We start from the raw sequence: 17,768 nt of genomic DNA, 5'->3' as shown, positions 1-17,768 counted from the left end.
TTGTTTTTTGCTATTGTTGAGCCTTATTAGTTCTCTATATACATTGAATATTAATTCCTTATCAAGTATATGAGTTGCAAATATTTTCTCCCATCCCATAGGTTACCTTTTCCTGTGTTGGTTATGTCTTTTGATGTATAACATTTTTAATTTTCATAGATAATTTATCTATTTTTACTTTTGTAACTTGTGCTTTGGTATAACATCCAAGAAATCCAATATCATGGAGCTTTTCCGCATGTTTGATTCTGAGTTTTATAGTTTTAGTTCTTACATTTAAGTCTTTGATTCATTTGAGTTAATTCTTGCATGTAGTATAAGGTAAAAATCCAACTTCATTCTTTTGCATGTGGATATCCAGTTTTCCCAATATCATTTGTTAAAAAGATTGTCCTCTCTCCTTTGAATGCCTTGGCACTTCTTTAAAAAGTCACTTGACCATATATGCAAAGGTTTATTTCTGGGCTTGAAATTTTATTCCATTGGTCTGTATGTCTATCTTTATGCCCATACCATACTGTTTTTTATTATCATAGCTTAGCAATAAGTTTTGGAATCAGGAAGTTTGAGACTTCCAAATTTGTTCAAGATTATTTTGGCTATTCAGGACCCTTTGAGATTCCATATACATATTAGAATGGATTTTTCTATTTCTGCAAAAAATGCCTTTGGGATTTTTATAGAGATTTCATGAAGTCTGTATATCATTTTGGATAATGTTGAAATTTTAATAATATTAAATCTCCTGAAACATGAATATGGAATGTCTTCTCATTTATTTATTTCAGCAGTATATGTTATAATATTCAATAATCAAATATTGGTGTCCTGGCTAAGTTTATTCCTAAGTATTTTATTCTTTTTGATGCTCTTAAAGGTAAAATTATTTTCTTTTCAAATTGTTTATTGTTAGCATATAGAAATGCAACCGCTTTTCAACTGCTGCAGCCACTCTGGAAAACAGTATGGAAGTTCCTCAAAACATTAAAAATAGAAATACCCTACAACCCAGAAATCGCACTACTAGGTATTTACCCAAGGGATACAGGGGTGCTGTTTTGAAGGGGCACATGCACCCCAATGTTTATAGCAGCACTATCAACAGCAGCCAAAGTATGGAAAGAGCCCAAATGTCCATCAATGGATGAATGGATAAAGAAGATGTGGTATATATATACAATGGAGTATTACTCCACAATGAAAAAGAATGAAATCTTGCCATTTGCAACTACCTGGATGGAACTAGAGGGTATTAGGCTAAGCGAAATTAGTCAGTTAGAGAAAGACAAATATATGATTTCACTCATATGAGGACTTTAAGACACGGAACAGATGAACACAAGGGAAGGGAAACAAAAATAATATAAAAACAGGGAGGGAGAAAAACATAAGAGATCCTCAAATATAGAAAACAACAGAGGGTTGCTGAAGGGGGTGTGGGAGGGGGGATGGGCTAAATGGGTGAGGGGTATTAAAGAATCTACTCCTGAAATCATTGTTGCACCATATCCTAACTAACTTGGATGTAAATTAAAAAATAAATAATTAGTAAAAAAAATTTAAAAAGTGCAACTGCTTTTTATGTGTTGATTTGTATCCAGTAACTTAACATTATTTTTTTCTGATTTCTACCAGGTTTGTGTATTCATATGTGGAATCTTTAGTGTTTTGTAAATATAAGATCTCTAACAAAGACAATTTTACTTCTTCCTTTCCAGTTTGGATAGCTTTTATTTTTTCTTGCCTAATTTCTCTAGCCCATATTTCTACTATTATGTTAAAAGAAGTGGTGAAAGTGAGCATCCTTGCCTTGTTCCTGACCTTGGGAAAGTTTTGTCTTTTACCATTGAGTATGATGTTAGTTGTGGAATTTTGATATTGATTTTTACTAAATCGATGTAGTTTCCTTCTGTTTCTTGTTTGTTGTGTGTTTTTTTCATACAAGGGCATTGTGTCAAATGCTTTTTCTCCATCAATAGAGATGATCATGTTACATTTTTGCCTTCATTCTGTTAATACAGTGTATTACATTGATTTCTATACGTCAAACCATTTTGCATTATAGGAATACATTCCACTTGGTATGTACTAAAAGTATGTATAATACTTTTAGTATACTGCTGAATATTGATTGATAAGACTTTGTTGAACATTTTTGCATATTAATCAAAAATACTGGTCTTCAGTTTTGTTTTCCAGTAGTTTCTTTGTCTGGCTTAGTATCAATCAGAGTAATGCTGACCTCACTGAATAAGTTTGTGTTTCCCTCTCTTCAATTTTTTGGAAGAGTTTGAGGAGGATTGATGTTAACTCTTCTTCAAATGTTTGATAGAGAAATTAATTAATTAATTAATATTTGATAGACTCCATCAGTGAAACCATCTAGTCTTGGGCTTTCTTTGTTAGGTTTCTGATATCTGATTCAGTCTTTTATTGGTTTTTAGGTCCATTCAGATTTTCTATTTCTTCATAATACACTCTTGGTATGCACCTTTTTTTTCATTAACTTAATGATATGCTTAAGTAAATTCATCAAAAATGTATACACAAATCACTTTGTTCTTTTTGATAGCTACACAGAATGCCACATTTTTAACTATAATTTACTACTCTAAACCAATTTCTTAAGTCCTCTTTCATTGGCCTTTAAATTCATTTTTTTAGCAAGGTTGATCTAGATATAATTTGCATGCAATAAAATTCATTCTTCCTAAGCATAAAGTTTAATAAATTTTCACAGATAATATACAATTGTGTGATCATGTCCACAATCAAGATATAGAACATTTTCAATGCCCCCAAAAGTTCCCTTGTGCCCTTTTTTAGTTGTTTTCTTCCCCTAGGGAACCACCGATAATGTTTTCTGTTCCTATAGTATTACCTTTTCCATAGAGCCACATAAATAGATCCCAGACTTTTATGTTTGTTTCTTTACATTTAGCAAAAAATGTTTTTACAAGATTCTGTTACGACGTTGCATGCATTTCACTCCTTTTCATTGATGAGTCGTTCCATTTCATGAATGTGCCACAGTTTGTTTATCCTGATAGGCATTCAGCTTGTTTCCAGTTTTGGTCAATGATAAATAAAGGTCTTATGAAAATTCACATATAGTTTCTTGTGTGGACAAGAGTTTTCATTTTTTTCTGGAACTGGGTTACAGGATCATAGTTAACTGCATGTTTAACCATATTAGAAATTAATTTTTCTCCAAACTACTGGCATTCTCATTAGCAACATGTGAGATACCCTGTTCCTCTACATGCTCACCAGTTTCGGGCATGTCTTTAAAAAAATTTTTTGAGCCACTCATGAGTGTTAAATTATTGTGGTTTTAATTTGCATTTCCATAATTATTTTCCATTGGCATATCTTTTGTTATAAAAGTGCCTTCTCAAATTTTTGCTCATTTTTAAATATAGCTTTTACTTTCTAAATATTGAGTTGTAAAATTTTTCTGTATTAAACATGCTAATTCTTGTTCAGAAATGTTTTGTGGAAACACATTCATCATGTCAATGACTTGCCTTATATTTTCTTAGTAGTGGCTTTCAAAAAGAAAAATTTATTTTATTTTGATAAAGGCCAACTTTTCATTTTTTTCTTTTATGGCTTGTGCCTTTTGTGCCCTGTATATAAGATCTTTGCCTAATTCAAGATGCAACCATTTTATTGCATGTTTTCTTCTGGAAATGTTATAGTCTTATCTCTTATATTTAAGTCTAGGGTTCACTTTTAGTTACTTTTATATGGTATGAGGTAAGAATTAGGCAAAAAGAGATAAAAGGCGTCCAAATGGGAAAGGAAAAAGCAAAATGTTCTCTGTTTGTAGACGACATGATCTTATATATTAAAAAAAAGGACAAAAACCTAAAACTTCACACACAAAAAGAAAAAAAAGAAGCTATTAGCACTAATAAATAAATTGTACATTTGCAGGATTCAAAATCAACTTACAAAAAGTCAGTTGCATCTGTATGAGCTAACAACAAACTATCCAAAAAAGAAATGTGGAAAACAACTCAGACTCCAGGACCAATGCAAGTTTATTTTGGGAGACAAAGTGCTCTGAAACTAAGGACCACCTTTTCTATTCTTAGTCTTTTAGCTTTCATAAAATGTGTATTTGGGATTAAGCAAAGAGGACATGACATCAAAACAAATTATTCTTAGTAAAATGGAACATCAGACCCGGACAAGTCACACCGAAGGTTTTTCAGTTTTAACCTTATTTACTTGCTATGTGAATTACTGTGTCCTTTGCATTTAAAGTTTCCTCATTTGTGAAAGGGAATAATGGTGTAGACCTCTTCACAAGATCACTGTGTCACTTAACTAATTAATACTGTAATTATAAAGTACTTAGAAAATATAATGTACTACACAAATGCCAAGTGTTGTTATTGGAATAATTTGAGTGCTCAGCTCATCTAGATTTACTACTTTAGCAAGGCAAATAATTCTAAACACTAGGAAGGCCTCAACCATACATACTAATTAATCTAATTTAAACATTTATTATGTACTGTAAATATGCCTTGTTAAAATATGCATTTTAGTGAAGGCTACCATTAAAATCATCCTTCAGAAATTGAGTTGCTCGAGGTCTGCATAAAATGAATGCTGTTTTGGCCTTTCTCAGTTACAGATTAGATCACATATATCTTAAAAATAATTCTGTTGTTGATTTATTTGTTTATTTGATTGAGTGCTGATTGTCAGGGATTCAGCTACTATTAACTTTTTTGAGTTAAAAGGAGGGAAATTAGCACACTCTCTTTGTCTCTGTAGGGCAACATTTGAAAAGAGACAATATATTTTTGATTGCCATGCTATTATTATTTTGGTCTAATATCCATTAGGGGACCTGTTGTGAAAAGGAAATGCCCAAGAGTGGAAGATGGGAACATGCTGTGTGCTTTGAGGGAAAACTTGATTTTGGCAGCGAGAGCCACATTATCTCTATAGGTTTCATCTGTAGGTCCCAGAGTTGATAGAACATTAGCAAAGCTGAATAGAATCTATGTGAGGATCCTTGGTGCCACAGTACATCAAAAGGCGAAACACAATGACTAATTCTCCGTGTAGAACAAAGAGATTCTGTGAGGGATGCTTTTTACTTAAATGAATCCACTGTTTAAAAAAATAATAATAACTTGTTCCAAGTAGCAGCATTTTACACGCTGCAGTCAAAAGTTGAATTCTGTATTTAGTTTTGGAGGGTTTTTTTGTTCTTTGTTATTGTTTGATTTTTTTTTTTATTCTGAAAAATACAAGCTAGCTGGTCAGTTGGATCAATACCTGAACATTTTTCTCCATAGAACTTAAAATAGAATTGCTATTGCTGAGTGTAAAATAAACTCCCCTCTGTGGGATACTATCTCCCCATCCTTGTAAGGGTCCTCCTCCTGTCAGCGACCTGAAGATACATATCAACAACTGTAAAATGATAATACTAATAAATATAAAAAGACATAACTGGAGGCTTCCCTGGCTTCTTTCATACTCACAATTACCATCAATGAAAATTTTATTAAACCTCCAATGACTCTACATTTCCTAATGCAGATTATTAAACAGGTGCCCACAAGTTTTTTCCACTGAAAACTATAAATAGACCAACACATGAAGCCGTCTCTCCACCTACTGACTTTTCTAGCAAATACTGTCCTGTCACAAAACAGTGTACTTTCACCAACGGCCACCCACTGGAAATGGCCACCCCTCCAGAGCCATAAAGTGGACTTAACGACTACAAGCATCAGAGTACACATCAGGAAAGCAAACTTCAGAAAACGAAACTGTGATCTTATTCACCTCTTTGTCTCTTCGTTGCCAGACCCATCATCAGGTAATTTCCAGTCTCTGAATCGTCCCAGCAAAAGAAAAGCAAACTGTGTCACCATTTTGATTTACATGTAAAATGTATTTTTGAGATTAAAAGGCAATGTACTGGAAAATGTATTACAAAGAAAAATTACATTTTAGGGAAATTAATTGTGGTTCCTAAGTAATAGAATGAGCATACTGATGTAATTCCCTTTGGAATATTTCATAGTCATAGTGAAAATAAAATATTCTGAAACAAACTTACATTTGTCTTCCTCTTTCCAGTTCCTCCCTATCACATTTATCTTCACGTTTAAAAAACCAAGCATATGTTAAAAGAAATTGCTCTTGAAACATTAAAATATGTATAAACTATGGTCGCACATGCATTTTTAAATAAATTTTAAACCTTAATTGCAAGAGTAAGAACGTTAAGGGTCGCCTGGGTGGCTCAGTCGGTTAAGTGTCTGACTTCGACTCAGGTCACGATCTTGTGGTCCCTGAGTTCGAGCCCCGCGTCGGGCTCTGGGCTGATGGCTCAGAGCCTGGAGCCTGCTTCTGATTCTGTGTCTCCCTCTCTCTCTGCCCCTCCCCCGTTCATGCTCTGTCTCTCTCTGTCTCAAAAATAAATAAACGTTAAAAAAAAATTTTAAAAAAGAGTAAGAACATTAATTATGAATGTAGTTAAGTCCTGAAATCACTAGATTTTATTTTTACATTTTATTCACTTTTTAAACACAAACTTACATACTAGCCTCCCAGACAGCTTCATCTTGTTCAAAGGGTCCCTTATCAGACTTATCAGACAAGTTTTCAGTATTATACAAGGATACATTAAACTGTGTTTTTTAGCAACCTGACTTCTCCACTGATAACCTTGAAACTTTTAAAATAAGTAACATCTGAGTCATCCAAGGGAGCATTTATCATTAAAGTCAACTTCTAATTTGATACATATTTTTAAGTAAAGAGCAGCAATTACCATTCAATAATACGAATAGAATCGTATTACTCTCTTTTGCTCTATTTTATTTCTATTACAATGGCCTATTATTTCTGATAAGGATTTGAGTGTTGCTATATAATGATAGTTTAATTTAAAATTTACCTGTGAGAGGGGTGCCTTGGTGGCTCAGTCAGCTAAGCGCCTTTTGGTTTTGGTTCAGGTCATGACCTCATTGTTTGTGGAATCAAGCCCCAGGCTCAGGCTCTGTGCTACAGTTGCTGGGCCTGTTTGGGATCCTCTGTCTCCCTCTTTCTCTGCCCCTCCCACCACTTGCTTTCTATCTCTCTCACAATATCAATAAATAAATATTTAAAAAATTGTCTATGAGCTGAGAAAATATATAAGAAATCCAGTGTTAAAAAAAAAAAAGCCAAAAACTCATGTCACGTAAAATGTTGTTTGAAATTTTAGCTGTTTGACAAAACACACGTCTGAGCATAGATTGGTTGAGATAAATAGGTGGGTCCTGAGGAGGTCATGAGGTCTCATAATTTGCCTCCGTTTGTCTTCAAGGCACAGTATTCTTTACCTGAAGTCTTTACTCACCTAAGGAAGACTTCTATTTTCTTATATTTTTAATCCTGTTTCCCAATTAAACAAGGATAAACTGGGTTATTTTTCAAAGAGTGTGTTGATTGAGCTCTTTAAAACATTCCTTCTAGAGTGACTCAGCTGAGACTTATTTGGTACCAGACTTGCGAATGCCACAGAATGATTGCAGCAAGGACTTAACCGACACTGATGGGCAGGGTACCCTCAAGCAGAGGGACAGAAATGCTTGTGTTTGGTTGCTTACGTTGCTTGCTCGTGGTTCCATAGGATTTGGAAGGGAGCCTATGGCAAGTCTAACTGAAGCTTTTCAGCATCTCCAGCTGGAGTGGAGAACTGATTTTCATCTTTCAAGGACTTCTCCCATTTAGTCTACTGTTTCTCAAGCAACATACACCATTCACTCCCAACCCCACCCACTCTCCCTGGGCCAGCTAACCTCCAATTGCCCAAAATGGAGACACTTGTGCTGTCTCTGAAGCTGACAGCAAAGTATCCTTCCTCCCCTCTTCAGGAGCTCTGATATCTTGGCAGGCACACTCACATTTTGATTTCTGTTACGTTTCTCCCCCCCCCCCCACCCCGCCCCACACACAAATTTTATCATTAGTGTGTCCTATTTATTAACAAAGGTATTACTATACAGACATTGCATTCTACTCTCCTACTCACACCCCTTGACAAATAAAATATATAGTAAAACTTTGTAGGAGTAAGATTTTATTCTCTGTACTGAAATTGAAACAATTAGAGAAGGCCAAACCTATGGGCAGATAGGTAGGTACTCAAAACATCGGCATGAAAAATAACATTCTAGTGGTGCCTGGGTGGCTCAGTGAGTTAAGTGTCCAACTCTTGATCTCAGTTCAGGTCATGATCTCGTCGTTTGTGGATTCGAGCCCCGCATCTGACTCTGTAGCTGACAACGCAGAGCCTGCTTGGGATTCTGTCTCTTCCTCTCACTGTCCCTCACCACCTCACTCGCTCTCTGTCTCTCTCTCTCTCTCTCTCTCTCAGAAATAAATAAATTAATTAAAAAAAAAGAAAAGGAAAAGAGCATTCTATTGTGACAGTTATATAGTGACAGTTTGGACACTAAGATCCAAGCCTGCTTTTGATTTCTGGCACATTGCCAGTGCAGCCAGAAACCAGCTGATGCTGGAGAATGATGCTTCATTTCTCTAGGCCATTTCTAGAGTTGGTCCACACTACTCCTAATTATTTCTACCTCTAAAAATTTCAGAACGGAGGGACACCTGGCTGGCTTAGTCACTAGCGCATGGGACTCTTGCTCTCAGGGTCATGAGTTCAAGCCCCACATTGGGTGTTGAGCCTGCTTTAAATACATAAATAAAGTTTTCAAAAAATAAAATAAAAATTTCAGGAAGGAGCATGGCAGTTCCTGTCACAGAAGTAAAGGCAACGTGTGAAAGTGGGCTGGAAAGGGAGGACGGCTGAAGATGAAAGAGGTCTCAACCTTCTGGAAGTTCACTTCTTGAAATTAAGGCAATAATATACTGTGCATAGCATTATCACTCTTCAAAAGCGAATGTTGTAAAACTATAAGGAAGGGGAGTCAGACGAATGGTTTCCCTTTATCTTTTACACAGAGTCAACTACAAACATTAAATACTGAACATAACTTTGATTTCTCAAGAGTACTTAGAAGCCTGTGAAAAGCATGGAAGGAATGCCAAAATGTCCTTGGGCAAACTACCTGTTAGACTACTAACACAATCTAATGCTACTTAAGATGCAACCAACTCTTAAATTTCAAGGGTATGTTTTTCCTCCAGGCACGTATTTTGTAAAGGGGAGATAGTGCTGCCTTTTGTACTGCCTTCGCTTTGACTGTGTAGCCCTGCCTTTCTGAATGAAAAGTTTTAAGGTTTAAAAATGTCTTGCATGCGTTCCTGTAAAACCTACCAGATCTCATTTGTTACTCTTTCTCCAAAAATCAGTAGGAATGATTATAGTTACCCCTCACGCAAGTCAAGAGCTGTTAAGTTTTATAGGATCAGTCAGGTCCATTGTCGTAACAAGTGAAATAAATTGTTTTTAGAGCTTTTCTCCAACTTTCTATTGGTGTGCTTTCTAGCCTATATAAAGCATCACGAGACCTCATGTGAACGATTTATACTGTTTAAATCAGGTTCTTCCAGAATAATGAAAAATATCAGAGTAATAATAACAACAGGAGTAATAATAAATAATGTCATTTTGCGTTTCTTTACAATATGCTAATTCAATTAAAGTCTTGTTTCATCCTCCAACATCCTGTGTATTATTATCATCCTGATTTTGTTTCCAGCTTTATTGGGATATAATTGCATACAACACTGTATAACTTTAAGGTGTACAGCATGATGATCTAAGTTTGTATTGCAAAATGATTACCACAACAACTTTTGTTCGCACATCCATCACCTCACAGTTAAAATTTTTTCTTGTGATGAGAACAATTTAAAGTCTATTCTCTTAGCAACTTTCAAGTATATGACAGAGTATTATTAATTATAGTTACTCTGCTGCACATTATATCTCCAGGACTTATTTATAATATGACTGGAAGTTTGTGCCTTTTGACCCTCTTCACCCATTTCCCCCACCTCCACATCTGGAATGTAACAATCTGTTCTCTGTTTCTATATGTTTTTGTTTTTTGTTTATTTATTTTAGACTCCATATATAAATGAGATTGTATGGTATTTGTCTCTCTCTGACTTATTTCACTTAGCATAATGTGCTCAAGTTTCATCCATGTTGTTGCAAATGGCAGGAGTTTCTCCTTTGCATGGCTGAATAATATTCCATTGTGTGTATATGCCACATTTTCTATCTCCATTCATCTTTCAGTGGGCACTTAGGTTGTTTCCTTATCTTGGCTAATATAAATAATGCTGCAATGAATACGAAGATACAGATATGTCTTTGAGAGAGTGACTTAATGTCCTTTGGAAATACACCCTGAAGTGGGATTTCTGAATCATATAGTAGTTCCATTTTTAATTTTTTGAGGAAGTTCCATACTGTTCTTCATAGTGGCTGTACCAATTTACATTTCCACCAATGGTATACAAGGTATGTCTTTTCTCCACATTCTTGGCAATACATGTTATCTCTTGTCATCTTGAGAACAGCCATTCTAACGGGTGTAAGGTAATAGCTTGTTGTGCTTTTGATTCGCATTTTCCTGATTATTAATAACATTGAACACTTTTTCATGTACTGTTAGCAAATAATATCTTCCTTGGAAAAAATATCTATTCAGGTCCTTTGCCCATTTAAAAACTTTATTAAATTTATTTATTTTTGAGAGAAAGAAACAGAGCATGAGCAAGGGAGGAACAGAGAGAGAGGGAGACACAGAATCCAAAGCAGGTTCCAGGCTCTAAGCTGTTAGCCCAGAGCCTGACATTGGGCTCAAACTCATGAACTGTGAGATCATGACCTAGCCAAAGTCAGATGCTTGACCAATGAGCCATCCAGGTGCCCCTGCCCATTTTTATTTTTTTTTTATTTATATATGAAATTTATTGTCAAATTGGTTTCCATACAACACCCAGTGCTCATCACAAAAGGTGCCCTCCTCCGTACCCATCACCCACCCTCTCCTCCCTCCCACCCCCCATCAACCCTTAGTTTGTTCTCAGTTCTCAACAGTCTCTTATGCTTTGGCTCTCTCCCACTCTAACCTCTTTTTTTTTTTTTTGTTCCCCTCCCCCATGGGTTTCTCTTAAGTTTCTCAGGATCCACATAAGAGTGAAACCATATGGTATCTGTCTTTCTCTGTATGGCTTATTTCACTTAGCATCACACTCTCCAGTTCCATCCATGTTGCTACAAAAGGCCATATTTCATTTTTTCTCATTGCCACGTAGTACTCCATTGTGTATATAAACCACAATTTCTTTATCCATTCATCAGTTGATGGACATTTAGGCTCTTTCCATAATTTGGCTATTGTTGAGAGTGCTGCTATGAACATTGGGGTACAAGTGCCCCTATGCATCAGTACTCCTGTGTCCCTTGGATAAATTCCTAGCAGTGCTATTGCTGGGTCATAGGGTAGGTCTATTTTTAATTTTCTGAGGAACCTCCACACTGCTTTCCAGAGCGGCTGCACCAATTTGCATTCCCACCAACAGTGCAAGAGGGTTCCCGTTTCTCCACATCCTCGCCAGCATCTATAGTCTCCTGATTTGTTCATTTTGGCCACTCTGACTGGCGTCAGGTGATACCTGAGTGTGGTTTTGATTTGTATTTCCCTGATAAGGAGCGACGCAGAACATCTTTTCATGTGCCTGTTGGCCATCCGGATGTCTTCTTTAGAGAAGTGTCTATTCATGTTTTCTGCCCATTTCTTCACTGGGTTATTTGCTTTTCGGGTGTGGAGTTTGGTGAGCTCTTTATAGATTTTGGATACTAGCCCTTTGTCCGATATGTCATTTGCAAATATCTTTTCCCATTCCGTTGGTTGCCTTTTAGTTTTGTTGGTTGTTTCCTTTGCTGTGCAGAAGCTTTTTATCTTCATAAGGTCCCAGTAATTCACTTTTGCTTTTAATTCCCTTGCCTTTGGGGATGTGGCGAGTAAGAGATTGCTACGGCTGAGGTCAGAGAGGTCTTTTCCTGCTTTCTCCTCTAAGGTTTTGATGGTTTCCTGTCTCACATTCAGGTCCTTTATCCATTTTGAGTTTATTTTTGTGAATGGTGTGAGAAAGTGGTCTAGTTTCAACCTTCTGCATGTTGCTGTCCAGTTCTCCCAGCACCATTTGTTAAAGAGACTGTCTTTTTTCCATTGGATGTTCTTTCCTGCTTTGTCAAAGATGAGTTGGCCGTACGTTTGTGGGTCTAGTTCTGGGGTTTCTATTCTATTCCATTGGTCTATGTGTCTGTTTTTGTGCCAATACCATGCTGTCTTGATGATGACAGCTTTGTAGTAGAGGCTAAAGTCTGGGATTGTGATGCCTCCTGCTTTGGTCTTCTTCTTCAAAATTACTTTGGCTATTCGGGGCCTTTTGTGGTTCCATATGAATTTTAGGATTGCTTGTTCTAGTTTCGAGAAGAATGCTGGTGCAATTTTGATTGGGATTGCATTGAATGTGTAGATAGCTTTGGGTAGTATTGACATTTTGATAATATTTATTCTTCCAATCCATGAGCAGGGAATGTCTTTCCATTTCTTTAAATCTTCTTCAATTACCTTCATAAGCTTTCTATAGTTTTCAGCATACAGATCCTTTACATCTTTGGTTAGATTTATTCCTAAGTATTTTATGCTTCTTGGTGCAATTGTGAATGGGATCAGTTTCTTTATTTGTCTTTCTGTTGCTTCATTGTTAGTGTATAAGAATGCAACTGATTTCTGTACATTGATTTTGTATCCTGCAACTTTGCTGAATTCATGTATCAGTTCTAGCAGACTTTTGGTGGAGTCTATCGGATTTTCCATGTATAATATCATGTCATCTGCAAAGAGCGAAAGCTTGACTTCATCTTTGCCAATTTTGACGCCTTTGATTTCCTTTTGTTGTCTGATTGCTGATGCTAGAACTTCCAGCACTATGTTAAACAACAGCGGTGAGAGTGGGCATCCCTGTCGTGTTCCTGATCTCAGGGAAAAAGCTCTCAGTTTTTCCCCGTTGAGGATGATGTTAGCTGTGGGCTTTTCATAAATGGCTTTTATGATCTTTTTTTTTTTTTTTTTTAAATTTTTTTTTTCAACATTTATTTATTTTTTGGGACAGAGAGAGACAGAGCATGAACGGGGGAGGGGCAGAGAGAGAGGGAGACACAGAATCGGAAACAGGCTCCAGGCTCTGAGCCATCAGCCCAGAGCCCGACGCGGGGCTCGAACTCACGGACCACGAGATCGTGACCTGGCTGAAGTCGGACGCTTAACCGACTGCGCCACCCAGGCGCCCCCTTTTTTTTTTTTTTTTTTTTTTTTAATTTTTTTTTTCAACATTTATTTATTTTTTGGGACAGAGAGAGACAGAGCATGAACGGAGGAGGGGCAGAGAGAGAGGGAGACACAGAATCGGAAGATCTTTAAGTATGTTCCTTCTATCCCGACTTTCTCAAGAGTTTTTATTAAGAAAGGGTGCTGGATTTTGTCAAAGGCCTTTTCTGCATCGATTGACAGGATCATATGGTTCTTCTCTTTTTTTTTGTTAATGTGATGTATCACGTTGATTGATTTGCGAATGTTGAACCAGCCCTGCATCCCAGGAATGAATCCCACTTGATCATGGTGAATAATTCTTTTTATATGCCGTTGAATTCGATTTGCTAGTATCTTATTGAGAATTTTTGCATCCATATTCATCAGGGATATTGGCCTGTAGTTCTCTTTTTTTACTGGGTCTCTGTCTGCTTTAGGAATCAAAGTAATACTGGCTTCATAGAATGAGTCTGGAAGTTTTCCTTCCCTTTCTATTTCTTGGAATAGCTTGAGAAGGATAGGTATTATCTCTGCTTTAAACGTCTGGTAGAACTCCCCTGGGAAGCCATCTGGTCCTGGACTCTTATTTGTTGGGAGATTTTTGATAACCGATTCAATTTCTTCGCTGGTGATGGGTTGTTCAAGCTTTCTATTTCCTCCTGATTGAGTTTTGGAAGAGTGTGGGTGTTCAGGAATTTGTCCATTTCTTCCAGGTTGTCCAATTTGTTGGCATATAATTTTTCATAGTATTCCCTGATAATTGTTTGTATCTCTGAGGGATTGGTTGTAATAATTCCATTTTCATTCATGATTTTATCTATTTGGGTCATCTCCCGTTTCTTTTTGAGAAGCCTGGCTAGAGGTTTGTCAATTTTGTTTATTTTTTCAAAAAACCAACTCTTGGTTTCGTTGATCTGCTCTACAGTTTTTTTAGATTCTATATTGTTTATTTCTGCTCTGATCTTTATTATTTCTCTTCTTCTGCTGGGTTTAGGCTGCCTTTGCTGTTCTGCTTCTATTTCCTTTAGGTGTGCTGTTAGATTTTGTATTTGGGATTTTTCTTGTTTCTTGAGATAGGCCTGGATTGCAATGTATTTTCCTCTCAGGACTGCCTTTGCTGCGTCCCAAAGTGTTTGGATTGTTGTATTTTCATTTTCGTTTGTTTCCATATATTGTTTAATTTCTTCTCGAATTGCCTGGTTGACCCACTCATTCGTTAGTAGGGTGTTCTTTAACCTCCATGCTTTTGGAGGTTTTCCAGACTTTTTTCTGTGGTTGATTTCAAGCTTCATAGCATTGTGGTCTGAAAGTATGCATGGTATGATTTCAATTCTTGTAAACTTATGAAGGGCTGTTTTGTGACCCAGTATATGATCTATCTTGGAGAATGTTCCATGTGCACTCGAGAAGAAAGTATATTCTGTTGCTTTGGGATGCAGAGTTCTAAATATATCTGTCAAGTCCATCTGATCCAATGTCTCATTCAGGGCCCTTGTTTCTTTATTGACCGTGTGTCTAGATGATCTATCCATTTCTGTAAGTGGGGTGTTAAAGTCCCCTGCAATTACCACATTCTTCTCAATAAGGTTGCTTATGTTTATGAGTAATTGTTTTATATATTTGGGCGCTCCGGTATTCGGCGCTTAGACATTTATAATTGTTAGCTCTTCCTGATGGTTAGACCCTGTCACTATTATATAATGTCCTTCTTCATCTCTTGTTACAGCCTTTAATTTAAAGTCTAGTTTGCCTGATATAAGGATGGCTACTCCAGCTTTCTTTTGGCTTCAAGTAGCATGATAAATAGATCTCCATCCCCTCACTCTCAATCTAAAGGTGTCCTCAGGTCTAAAATGAGTCTCTTGTAGACAGCAAATAGATGGGTCTTGTTTTTTTATCCATTCTGATACCCTATGTCTTTTGGTTGGCGCATTTAATCCATTTACATTCAGTGTTATTATAGAAAGATATGGGTTGAGAGTCATTGTGATGTCTGTATGTTTTATGCTTGTCGTGATGTCTCTGGTACTTTGTCTCACAGGGCCCCCCTTAGGATGTCTTGTAGGGCTGGTTTAGTGGTGAAAAATTCCTTCAGTTTTTGTTTGTTTGGGAAGACCTTTATCTCTCCTTCTATTCTAAATGACAGACTTGCTGGATAAAGGATTCTCGGCTGCATATTTTTTCTGTCTAGCACACTGAAAATCTCGTGCCAATTCTTTCTGGCCTGCCAAGTTTCAAAAGAGAGATCAGTCACGAGTCTTATAGGTCTCCCTTTATATGTGAGGGCACGTTTACCCCTTGCTGCTTTCAGAATTTTCTCTTTATCCTTGTATTTTGCCAGTTTCACTATGATATGTCGTGCAGAAGATCGATTCAAGTTACGTCTGAAGGGAGTTCTCTGTGCCTCTTGGATTTCAATGCCTTTTTCCTTCCCTACTTCAGGGAAGTTCTCAGCTATGATTTCTTCAAGTACCCCTTCAGCACCTTTCCCTCTCTCTTCCTCCTCTGGGATACCAATTATGCGTAGATTATTTCTTTTTAGTGTATCACTTAGTTCTCTAATTTTCCGCTCATACTCCTGGATTTTTTTATCTCTCTTTTTCTCACCTTCCTCTTTTTCCATAACTTTATCTTCTAGTTCACCTATTCTCTCCTCTGCCTCTTCAATCCGAGCCATGGTGGTTTCCATTTTGTTATGCATTTCGTTTAAAGCGTTTTTCAGCTCCTCGTGACTGTTCCTTAGGCCCTTGATCTCTGTAGCAAGAGATTCTCTGCTGTCCGCTATACTGTTTTCAAGCCCAGCGATTAATTTTATGACTATTATTCTAAATTCACTTTCTGTTATATTATTTAAATCCTTTTTGATCAGCTCATTAGCTGTTGTTATTTCCTGGAGATTCTTCTGAGGGGAATTCTTCCGCTTGGTCATTTTGGATAGTCCCTGGCGTGGTGAGGACCTGCAGGGCACTTCCCCTGTGCTGTGGTGTATAACTGGAGTTGGTGGGCAGAGCCGCAGTCAGACCTGATGTCTGCCCCCAGCCCACCGCTGGGGCCACAGTCAGACTGGTGCGTGCCTTCTCTTCCCCTCTCCTAGGGGCGGGATTCACTGTGGGGTGGGGTGGCCTGTCTGGGCTACTTGCACACTGCCAGGCTTGTGATGCTGGGGATCTGGCGTCTTAGCTGGGGTGGGTAGGCAAGGTGCACAGGGGCAGGAGGGGCAGGCTTAGCTTGCTTCTCCTTAGGTGATCCTCTTCAGGAGGGGCCCTGTGGCAGCAGGAGGGAGTCAGATCCGCTGCCGGAGGTTTTGCTCCGCAGAAGCGCAGAGTTGGGTGTTTGCGCGGAGCCAGCAAGTTCCCTGGCAGGAACTGGTTCTCTTTGGGATTTTGGCTGGGGGATGGGCGGGGGAGATGGCGCTGGCGAGCGCCTTTGTTCCCCACCAAACTGAGCTCTGTCGTCCGGGGGCTCAGCAGCTCTCCTTCCCTTTGTCCTCCAGCCTTCCCACTTTCTGAGCAGAGCTGTTAACTTATGACCTCCCAGACGCTAAGTCGCGCTTGCTGTCGGAACACAGTCCGTCAGGCCCCTCCGCTTTTTGCAAGCCAGACTCAGGGGCTCTGCTTGGCCGGCGAGCCGCCCCTCTGCCCCGGCTCCCTCCTGCCAGTCCGTGGAGCGCGCACCGCCTCGCCGCCCTTCCTACCCTCTTCCGTGGGCCTCTCGTCTGCGCTTGGCTCCGGCGACTCCGTTCTGCTAATCCTCTGGTGGTTTTCTGGGTTATTTAGGCAGGTGTAGGTGGAATCTAAGTGATCAGCAGACGCTCGGTGAGCCCAGCGTCCTCCTACGCCGCCATCTTCCGCACCTAATTCACCCCTGCCCATTTTTAAATGGGGCTGTTTTTGTTTTTGTTTTACTATTGAGGTATATATCTTCTTTATATATTTTGGGTATCAATCCTTTGCCAGATATATGGTTTGAATCTAGATTTTAGATGAGTCTAGCTTTACAAAATACTTGACTTGTTATGAGATTGTGAAATAGATTCATTATAAATTACTAGATGAAACAAAAGACACAAAAGGCAAACTTCTCTATATATTCTTGCTTTTAGAACTCTCCCCAAAGCCTACTGATACAGGAAATATATGCAAATGTTGTTCATGCAATAAGACGAACTATGTCTAAAGGACATTTTGTTTTCATTTCAGCAAGTTTGGCTAAGGGACCTATGTGTCAAACATATTAGGAAATATGAAGTAAAATCCTGTTGAACTAAAGAAACAAAGGGAAAGTATACAGATTTCTCAGAACTAATACTGGTAAAATAGACTGAGTAATTAATATTGGTATGAACATCCATTAATCCTGAAATGTTTAGCTGAAATGTTATTTAGTAAGAATCTAGTCACTTTTTTAAGTCATAAGCATGAACATTTAAAAATCTTGTCT

The sequence above is a fragment of the Puma concolor genome, chromosome A1 (assembly GCF_028749965.1).
Source record: "Puma concolor isolate L17-30 chromosome A1, mPumCon1.1.hap2, whole genome shotgun sequence".
Lineage (NCBI taxonomy): Eukaryota > Metazoa > Chordata > Mammalia > Carnivora > Felidae > Puma > Puma concolor.
This window is presented reverse-complemented; position numbering follows the sequence as displayed.